At 30.5% G+C, this 11,820-nt stretch overlaps 2 non-coding genes across 2 annotated transcripts; one reads left to right on the forward strand and one right to left on the reverse strand.

Moving 5' to 3' along the window:
• Window positions 1-778: 778 nt before the first annotated feature.
• Trnar-ccu (transfer RNA arginine (anticodon CCU)) lies at window positions 779-851 on the forward strand. Its single transcript has one exon. It is a non-coding gene; the product is annotated as a tRNA-Arg (tRNA).
• A 3,041-nt stretch (window positions 852-3,892) lies between these two features.
• Trnar-ccu (transfer RNA arginine (anticodon CCU)) lies at window positions 3,893-3,965 on the reverse strand. The gene has a single exon. It is a non-coding gene; the product is annotated as a tRNA-Arg (tRNA).
• Window positions 3,966-11,820: the final 7,855 nt, after the last annotated feature.

Here is an 11,820-nt window from a genome sequence, read left to right on the forward strand (position 1 = left end):
AAAACATTTTTATCGTTAGTTATATTATTTTGACCTAAAAAAGCTTGATAGCAATAAAAAGTAATCTTTGGAGAAACAATAAAAATCGACGAAAGGGGTATTTTCAATATTTTGGTTATTCCCTTTTAAAGTGTTATATAAAAAAGTAAGTATAAAGTGTTTTAAGTTCCCTTGTTATGTGTTATATACTTCAAAGTACAGTTACCAAAACCAAGAATGTATTTTGGATGCTTTTTTTATGATAGATTGAAATCAAAATTTGGCACAAAAAAAATCAGTGTTAGTAACAGGTTCTTACATTAAATTTCTTTAATCCAAACAATTTTGTTTTTTAGCTATCGGATCCCTGGATGGATATGTTTCAAAATTTGATACCATTGTGTGTTTAAATTCTAAATCTGTGCTCCAATTTTTATCCAATCAGTTTGTTTTTTTATCTATTATTGTATTCACTTGAGCTCGGACACACAGACAAACAAACTTCCAGTAAAGACATTTCGTTTAAAAATTGACAGTATTTTTTTTAGTGAAATATATCCGGAAAATTATAAGAAATAATTACTGTGCTATATCATTGCACAAAAATAACTAATTTTAAGTACAGGTAATTTGCTAGAGATAAACATCCAACGAATTTATATTCAACTCCGGAATTTATTTGCTGCGCCACTTAATTCGTTATCTCAACAACAGGAAACAACAGATTTCCTTCAGAGCTCCGATTCTCACAGCTGTAGACTTAAAATATTTTTAGCTCTTTTACAATTGTCTTCCCGTCGCCCTCGTGGCCTAATGGATAAGGCATCGGTCTCCTAAACCGGGGATTGCGGGTTCGAGTCCCGCCGAGGGTACAGACAAGATATTTTTAACATTAATTTGGATTTTTATTCTGTTTGGTTGACCGTCTGAACGTCATGGGCTGAATGGAATTTTTGAAAGATAATATGTAAGGCATAGAGAGATTCTTAAATTGCGGGCTGTGTCAGGACTGGCGGTGCAACCAATGGGACAGAAATCGTCTGAGCTCATTAGAGGTAAAGGAATGATGTATTTAAGCCATCCTTACTAATAATAAAAATGATTATGTGTTTTTGTGCGTGCATTGACACTCTCCTGTTTGAGTCTAGTTCCCCTGAGACCAACCAAACCTGGCACTTTGGGTATAAAACGTGCAACTCGGAGATATTTTTTAAATTTTTAATTAGAAATTTGAATTAACAATTAAATAAAATTTCGCCATTTTTCCGTCATAAATTCCGAAAATATTATTGTAAAAAATGAATTTTTACTTCATCTTAAAAAATTATCTTTTCAGTGATCACAATAGTTTTACAGCATACATAATTTTTCTATATTTATTCAATTTAAAAAGAAAAAAAAAGTTTTAAACATATTTTCCAACAAGAATCGCAATAATTCTGAAAAAATATTAAACGTATTACGAACGAGAATACATAAAATTTCACCATTTTTCCGTGATAAATTTCGAAAATGTTATAGTAAAAAAAATAATTTTTACTTTATTTTAAAAAAGCATCTTTTCAGTGACAACAATAGTTTTACTGTATACATAAGTTTTCTACATTTATTCATTTTAAAAAGAAAAAAAAGTTTTAAACATATTTTCCAACAAAAATCGCAATAATTCTGAAAAAAAATATTAAATGTATTACGAACGAGAATACATAAAATTTCACCATTTTTCCGTGATAAATTTCGAAAATGTTATAGTAAAAAAAGAATTTTTACTTCATCTTAAAAAATTATCTTTTCAGTGATCACAATAGTTTTACAGCATACATAATTTTTCTATATTTATTCAATTTAAAAAGAAAAAAAAGTTTTAAACATATTTTCCAACTAGAATCGCAATAATTCTGAAAAAATATTAAACGTATTACGAACAAGAATACAAAAAAAAACTTAATTACTCTTATGTACTTAACACAAATAATTATTGCCAAAACTGATTTCTGGAAAGTAATTGCTGTATTTAATTAAAGATGGGGAAAATCTAAAAAAGATTCAAATACATCATTAACTTGAGTTAAAAAGGCAAAATTTTATATTGTTTCAGGTTAGAATATAGCTTACAATATTAAAGTATATTCAGTTATTACGAATTTATTATCCAGTTATTACGAATTACCAGTGTATCTGGCTGTTCGAATACAGTTGAACTCAATAACTGCAAAACGCAAAGAGTTTGGTAGTTAAAATTTGGCTCATAAGTTTAGCATCTAAAATATCAAATTTTGAATCAAATAAATCAAATGATTGATCGTTTGTCAGTCCATACTTTCGTATGCATGTAAAAGCAATAACTCATAAGCACAATGACATAAGTCAATGAAATTCGATATATTGTGGCTGCAATTGTAATTTCGTTTTGAATTTTTTTCGAATTTCGAAATTTTGTGTCAATTGGCTGACAGAAAGATATTCAAAATATATATTATCTCGGTAGATTCAGTAATATTGATAGATTCACACCAAAGATCTATATTTCGTAACCATTGTTCGCTAATGCCATGCAAGGTATTTGCGATCTTATGTGGGATTGAGATAGGATGTTTATTGAAGAGTATGCGATAAAGTTTGGTGGAAACCATTTTCTCTGAGTAAATAAATATATTGTTACGAAATTTCCGGGGTTCGTTTGGATAGTGGAAGTTATATGGTGTGAAGAACGCTCAAATCACCAGGCGGCAGTAGAAAATAAAACAACGACGTTTATTTACAGAAGACACACAGGACAGCACAAAGACGACAACTATATACAGCACAGAAGACGATTATCTTCAGCCGAGAAGTGCAGCAACAACAGCATACACCGCAGCATATAACAAGACTCTACTGCAGACAGTGGCGCACAGCTTAGTTCAGCACTAGCTTCACTCCATCGCTGCTCCGCTTTTCTCTGGTAGGCCAGTTCTTTATCGTCGATTCTGACTACTCTCTGGTTCACGACGACTCCCCGGCAGCTGCAGCTCCTTTTATAGGTCTCAGGAGGCGGGGCTAGAAGCCTCTCAATCGATCAGGAACGTTCGAGGCGTAACTCGGTTCTTACTGGATGGATCGGGAAAATTCTCGATGTTTCGGATATAATCTATTTTGGCGCCAAAGTCTCCAAATTCGTCGTCAAGTCGCCAAATGGTCGCCAAGTTTGTCGCCAAGCTCTGGGACCTCCTATGGAAACAACTTTGCTGGGAAGCAGCATCACAGGTTCATAACAATATTTATTATCTTTTTCATAGGAATCTTTCAATTAATGCTTAGAATATAAAGTTTATAAGTATCTAAGATTATGACAATTAACAAAATACATTTTTCTCCAGAAAGTAATGCGATATACATAATTTTCATCGAAATTTAATCCTTTCGCCATCCTCTCCTGTCCGCGCAAATTTATGTTTTCCCTGTTTTTCCCCGCATTAGAACAGACAAAAATAAAAACTCAAACAAGTAAACATTTAAAAGCGTTTTGAAAGTTTTAAAATGTAGAAGAACGCTTGAAGCGCGTTACGGTCGCCCTGCAGAAGTTTCACTTGAACGCGCTAGACGCGTTACGGACGGCGAAGAGGTTAATTTAGAATTTAATCTATCTGTTATATTTTTAGTTATAGTTCGCAATAGAAAAATAAATTACCACCTGTTTTAAACGATATAGGTTTATAATCAGCATTACCATCTCATATCAATATTCATCAAATTAACTACTTCTGTTCTGCATTTATCTATCATACTCACGTACGTACAGACAGACGTTATTCCACAAATGTGTTTTTCGGATTTGCCTTTTCTAAATCTCATTAAGATGCATGCGTTACTTCTTATTGTTATGTTGTAAGTTAGAGAAAAAGCTGAATTGATAATTAAAATAAATCACCAGTACCCTCGGCGGGACTCGAACCCGCAATCCCCGGTTTAGGAGACCGATGCCTTATCCATTAGGCCACGAGGGCGACGCATGGTAACTACAAAAATAGCTTAAAATATTTTTAATCAGCAGCAGCAGAAAATAAATATCAATAGGATGAGTGTTATTTCCCACGGTTCAGATAACGATATGAGTGACAGAAAACAACATGCTCTCGACAGTGTTAATAATTGTTTTGTTAGGAAGAAATTCAATGGCTATTTATCAGATATAAATCATACAAAGGATAACGATTTCTGTGAAATGAAACAAAATTGCAAAATTATTTGCTCTAATTTTCATGATCAATGTTAATGTATAAGAAAGAATAATACCATTTTTTTCCCCTTCACTGCTTGTGCAGAATTTTTTAATTTTTCAAATTTATTATTATTTATAACTTTCGATATATTTTGTAATATTAGATGTAAATCTTTAAATCACTTTTTTCATATATTATTATTAAGAGCATTGTTAAATATGTATATTATGAAAAGTTTTTCGGTTTTAAGGCAAGACTATTTCTTATTTGTGCGAAAACATCTTTTTAATTTAAAGAATTTCATTTTCTCGTGTTACAAAGAATACAAAGAAAAAATCTTGCAATTGTCAAATAATTCGACCTTGAGACTTTAATGAATTTCTATATTTCAAATCTCCCTTAATCCAATAAATACTATTTTTGGAATTGTGCATATTTGCTTCAAAATAGTAAATAGATCAAGCATAAGATTTTATACAAGATATCTTCACCAAATTTACAGGTATTTTATCTAAATTTGAACGAAGGAAGGATGCATAGACTGTTTGTCAATACATATCCATAAAAACGCAGTCGTCCAAAAACGCAAATGCAATCAAGCAATCAAATCTCGTTTAAGAACACTTTTCACAACGAATGATTTTGAACAATGAGAAATAAATAAATAAATTAAATTAAACTAAAACCTTTTAATTTGCGATTTTTTGAAAAAGAAGTCATGAGGAGACATCTCATTGCATTCAGAAGTTTGTATCTCGATTGTTAGTCTATATAACTCTTGTTTTCTGCTTTTTTAAAAAAATGTATAGCATATTTTAAAGTATCAAGAACACAAAAATAAGGATCATAGCTTCACATTACGATATGAGGCACACTTATTCCGATAATACACGAGCATATATACACACACAGCGACAATCTGCATTCTTTATCGGTTCAGTCCAGTTATATTAATGTCCCGTTTTAAAGCAATATTAGGGCTATTTCGGGACGGATCTCGTCATATTGAATCATGGACAGATGACGAGGACAACACCTGACTTAACAACCCCTCTCCAAACATCCACACCACACCAGCAAGACGTTTGCCCCTGACGGATTTTAACGAATACCATACCCGCTTAATCGCCCTTTCTTAGGTGGAATTGGATCTCATGCCTGAAACCCTTAGCCGAGACCTTACCACCACGCCGCTGCGACCCTGTATCCTTTATTACAGCAAGAAATTGTGGAGCAGATTTTGTAAGCAGAAGAGATAATAGCCTCGATTTAACATCCACCTTCCATTAAAATGAGGAATGTTCTGAAAGCATGAGAAATTTGCTTCGTCAATCAAGAAGCATCATACTAATAAGTCACTAGCTATGCACGTTATAAACGCTTTTAACTATAATGCTGTCTTTCATTTGCGCCGAATTGTGAAACACTGGCAAAACTAAATGCCTTCCGATAACTTTCTCTTTTAAAATAAACCACATGCCCCATACATAAAAACATTGTTCTGAGTTAGTTCGAGTATTTTTTCGAAATAGAACGCATAATGCTATTTTACATTAAACCTATGGAAAAAAAAAAAAAGTGTTTCGTTTAACGAGAAGTTTAGGAGACCAATGCCTTATCCATTAGACCACGAGGGCGACGAGTTCGAACTACTAAAATAGCTGAAAATATTTCAAGACAGCAACAACAAGAAAACGAGTTTTGCAAGAAAATGTTTCCCACGATTCATATAATGTTTTTCACAATTAGTTAATTGTTCAGTGTTCTGGTTTCATTTTCTAACAAAAGGAAGTCAACGGGTTCTGAATCTACAACCAGAAGAAACACATTTGCAATGTTTAAAGGAAATTAATTCTGTATATTACATAAAATTTTATAAAATTGGACGATGTCTCTTTTTATTCGTCTTATTTTTCTTTATTCTTCGCCATTATTCTCAAAAAGAGGATACTGGCAGTCACTGAGTAAGGCATGAACAATATGAGAATTTCATTAAATCATTTATAACGTCTAAAAAAGATACAACAAAAAACAGATTATTCAATTTTATTAGGGCTGGCAACAATCTTGGGTCCGAAATTCAATTACACAGAAGATCCACAGTACATAGGGACTGGTGTACATTAAATCTAGCGTAGGCGAGTACACTCCTGTTGGTGTGATGTGGAATTTAAGACAGGGATAAGATCACTAGGCTCTTCCAAAAACAGTTTTCGTGTAGCTTCAAATAAGGACAATATAATAACTAATATAAATATAATAATTAAATGACATCATCAATGGGATAATTATTTGGAAAGCCAAAACATTCGTCCAGACATTCTTCTTTCACTGGCACGTGATTCAAAAACTGCATATTACAAAACTCTTAATAATAATGTAAAGAATTTGTAAGAATTATTAGGAAAAAAAAGAACTAAATAATAATGATGTGCTTTGTGAGAATATAATATCTAAGAAAATTAAAAAAAACTAAACTGTTAAACATCATTAAAATATGATGCGTCCTTTTTTAACTCTAATATTCCATTAAACTGTTTCAAAACATACTGACTGAAGAATAAATATTAATTACTGTCAAGAGACTGAAAGCACTCATTCCATTAATAATAAATATGAAAATCTGCGTGTATCGGAGCTTTATAGGTATTACTGTTTCATTTTTACTAAATTGTCTAATACATGATTAAAGGGTGTGCACTCCGGAGCAAGTTTTGTGAAAGTTTAATTAGGATTTTAAATTTTGACGTCTCTACACAATTAAAAAAATATTATTACACAAGAAAGAAATTTAATTATTTTAAGATTTTTAAAAAATTGTCTTACTAATGATACTAATTCAACAATCGCGCAAATTTTTACAGAATTTTGTTAATTTTTCAAAAATATATTTTTTCCCCTGATCACCAATTATAAATTACGTTGTTGCTCTGAAATTTTCATTGCTTCAACGAGGAGTATTTAATTCGTGTGTTTTTCTTTCATTGTTGAAAGCTAAAAAACAGTTTAATATATGTGTAGTTTACAGGACAAATAAAAAAAGTGAAGCTACAATGTGGAATTTAGAACATAAATGAAGCGCATATTTATGTTTTTAATACAGCTATAATATTATGAAACTATTTGCACTGTAAAAGATCCATATACACAATGAACATATGTTTATATGAACATATGTTTATGTAAAATAACCGCAATTTAATAGAATCATTGTCATGAAGCTATACGTAAATGATATAATTGAAATTAAATATAACCAATATCCCCGATAAACCAACTGGACTCCTAAGGTGAGTAGTTTTTAATAAAATATATGAATGTAAATCTTAAACATATTTCCATACATATCCATATTTATTTTGATAACAATAAACATGGATATAAATAAATATTAGTTATCAGAAAAAAAAGACCTGAATTCAGTTTTCAGATTCTTCATGTAAGTATATTTACCCCACACATGATTTTTTAAAACATTGCAGGTTTAAAAATGACAGACAATTAAATCGGAGGATTTCTAAAAATAATTAATGAAATTTTTAAACTGTATTCTTTTAAAAATGTGAGAAAGATAATTGTAAATAGTAGAGTTTTCAAAATATTAACTTGAAAGAAATTTTTAAAAAATTACATTCTTAATATGTGAATATTTAAAATAAATAGAAAAGTCAAAGTATAGCCCTCCAGTCCAAGTTATGGCGACATTTTTGGTGAGATTTCTCCAATTTTTTTTCTCTATATGAAAGATCATAATCCCTACAGACAGACAGATAGACGGGCATTTTTCAAAAATGTGTTTAGACTCATCGAGGTCTAAAAAGTGAACATTTGTCAAAATTTTGCATTCTAATTTTTTTTATTACAATACTTTCTCTATACTTCATATAGGAGTAAGTAAGAAAATAAAACTCTAAAATGTGGTTCGCTTAAGCCTTTAATGTGTTATGTAGTTAATATCTATTATTTGAATTTTTGGATGCGTGTTTTTTTAACTTTTTGTTCAGAAAAAAATTGATAGTATATTGGAGCATATTAAGAGTGGAATATGAAGAATTGTTTCCATCATAAAGAAAGAAAGAAATATTTGTTGTTATTAATATGGCACATAAATAAACATTGTAGATTGTAATCTTATTACAAAATAATCATCCAAATTGAAATTATGTAACTTTAAAAACATAATCAGGATTGTAAAAAAATAAAAAAATATAGGCTGAAAACAAATTTTTATGCAATTTTTATACTTTCTACGAGAAACTTGCGTAAAATAGATCATTCTTATATCAAAAGAATATTTTGATTTTCAAGCTGTAAAAATGGCTATTTCTTTCAAATAGTTTTAAAACTGTATGATGTTCTAATAAATTAATAAAAAATATTGCATGCAACAATTAATGTTGTATGTATAATACTTTTTTGCATACATTTTTAGATGATGATGAAGAAATTAATGTTAGCATCAATTGCAGTAGTCTTTTAGTCCTCACGTAAGAGGAATGCTTTGTCACTGGAGTGGGGCTAATTCAACTCCACATCATTATTATACCCACCAGAGACCTGAAAATATGCTTACTCTATTATGGACAACTTCTCATACCATAATTGAAATACACTCCGGTAGTATCCCATCTATTTTTAAATAAATTAGGTTTATATTTTTTTCAAATATATCAAATTTCATTTAATAGCATTTAGGCAATATATAACAAACAAAAAACAAACAAAAAAGCGTTCTTTCTTATTGCTATTGAGGAATCGTTCCACCTCAAGCATTATTTAATATTTCTATTCAATCTAAGTCCATGAAATGGTTTTGCTGGGAACTATATACACTATCATTATGTCTAATAGAAATAACCCCTCAGAATCAACTAAAACAATCACTTATCAATTTTACTAGCTATCAGTTTATTGACATCGAAAATGGGCGTCTGCCTTTCTAATTTAGAAACCGAAATCTCCGGGTAACCTACAACCTGAAGCTAAAAGAGCACCTGCGAGACAGCGAGATTCAGAGGCGCCACCTGCCGTAGATGGAACATTCAACTTGACATTGAATCTAAAGGTCATTCTGGGCCCATCGCTTTCTTCATCTGTTTTGTGGGACAGTTATGATGGATTATGCAAATTAGAGGGACCTTTTGACTTTTTTAAGGTTCAGGCTAGCTAACTAAGGACGTTAGCTGGTGTTCATCTTTTCAGTGCAGAGTTTTTGGAAAGGTCAACGATCTGTTGTTGAATGGTGTTTCACTTATTCAATGTCCATCGTAAAATGAAATTATGTTTGCCTCTTTTATTTCATGTCCATCCATTCATCCATTGGCCTTTGTGTGGAATTAAGTCTGAGATCTCGCTGGGTAATAATTTTAAAAGGCCAATTTTTCTTGAAGATGTTATTTACCTCTTTACTAGTATTGGCAAAAAGGTAATAACATTTATCTTTAAGTGGATTAGTGCTTTTCCGACTCAAATGATATTTTTGAGATGCACTGTAATTCATAGATACATTACATGGATGTATACAAAGAATGGATTAACCCCGACGATTACTCTGATACTATAATAATCAATAGCTAATTAAAATTTACAAAAGCAAGATGATTTGTTGATATCAATGTCTAATTGGATACACTGTATTTTTGAATAAAATTTTGCTAATTACAAATAAAAAATTTTTTATTTGTCTGTTCTACCAAAATTATATGTAGTTTATTTGCTCAGATGCATAGAGATATTATTATGGGAAAATCCAACAGGGGGTGTAAGTTGAAAAGTCTAAGATGCTCAGTAAAGGATAATGATACTTTATTCTTCACAAAAACTCAAATACACGGTATTAAACACATCCAATTCATAAACATTAAACAGCAGCAAATCTCTACTAAACAATCGCAATTGTGCGATAGAGAACGTTAGAGATCAGTATTCGAAAGGGAAAGAATTATTTCCTATTTTACTCCTTTTCTAGACTTGACTACTTGCTGGACATTGAATGCTCTAGAACAAACTTTAGAACTCGAATCCTAAGAAAACTATCTCCAAGATTCTTATTTCTATCAATTTTATCGCCAAGGTCAAGGGTCATTGACCCGGCAGAAACTAACCGAGCAGGGAAGCAATATTACAAATTCGTAACATTATATATTCATTTTCCTGATATTTTGTACTCAGTACAGAGTACCGTTATCGAACGTACAGAATGTCTACTCAATCGTGAAAAATTGATTTCTAAATCAGCAAATTTGGTGTAAAGACCACATGCCAAATTTCATCCATCTAGCTCAAAGCGTTTTTGAGTTACCTTCGTCACGAACAAACAGTCAGACATTTTCCAAAAAAGTGTTTTTCAAACTCGTGGAGATCTAAAACGAGGAGATTCGCCAAAATCTCGACGATATATATATATATATATATATATATATATATATATATATATATATATATATATATATATATATATATATATATATATATATATATATATATATATATATATATATATATATATATATATATATATATATATATATATATATATATATATATATATATATATATATATATTGATTACTATACTTTTTTTATACTACGTATAAAAGAAAATAAAAAGACTGCAGAAAACGAATCAACAAATAGGAAATACAGAATATGTGTGGTTCTCCGAATAACTCACGAAAGTATCAAAATTCGTTCATTATGTTATAGCAAATACTTAAAACTAATACTGTAAATTTCTCCTTTCGATTTGGCGGTGAACTGAACTCACAGTATAAGTTTGGCGATGTTCTTTTTGCATCTCCCTCCCACCCAAGGTTCGCCTTCAATCTCTTGATTTATTTTTCTTCGCGTTTTCTCGTTCACTATTATTTGGTTATTGTTTCGATTCCATAATTACTTGGCGAAATGTCATGCCTTTTTATTGCCTATCGTTTTCATTTATTAAAAATCACTCATCCAAAAAAAGATGTTATTCCAAAATGTTCTAAAATATAACACAATTAAGGGACAAACAGATTTCCTCTTAAGGGATTTCGTTCAAAATTTGATAGAAATCTACAAATTTGGCTTAAAGACTATGTACCAAATTTTATCTATCTAACTCAAAGAGTTTTTGAGCTATCGTATTAATTAATAGACATAATTCCAAAAATATGTTTTTGGAATTATGGACCAGGAGAGTTCTGAGATTTAGAGTTTTCTGAAAATCTCGAATTCAAAATTTCTTTTGACGATTTCAATACCTATCTCTTCGTGTACTTTGCATATTAGAAAGTGAAGAGACCAACCACTGCATCTTTCTATCATAGAGATTTCAGTTAGCTATATTTTCAAAAGTCTGTTTATGGAGTTTTAACTTTTTTAACTTGTGTACACTGCACATTTCTGAAAGCAATGAAATGTTCCCTATTTTATGAAACTAAAATTGAAAAGAGAGAGAATAGTTTCTTTTTTTTATTTAAGTCCAAACGCTTAAAATTTTATTAAAAATAATTAAAGATTTAGGACTATTTATAGTTCAAGTTGTTTTTTATTTTCTCGTAATGAAGTATGGAGAAATTATTGTAATAGCCAAAAAATTCGAACAAAACATCTCTGGGTAATGTCCGTCCGTCTGTAGTATTTCTATCTGTCTGTGATA

Source organism: Argiope bruennichi, chromosome 7, assembly GCF_947563725.1.
Source record: "Argiope bruennichi chromosome 7, qqArgBrue1.1, whole genome shotgun sequence".
NCBI classification, from domain to species: domain Eukaryota; kingdom Metazoa; phylum Arthropoda; class Arachnida; order Araneae; family Araneidae; genus Argiope; species Argiope bruennichi.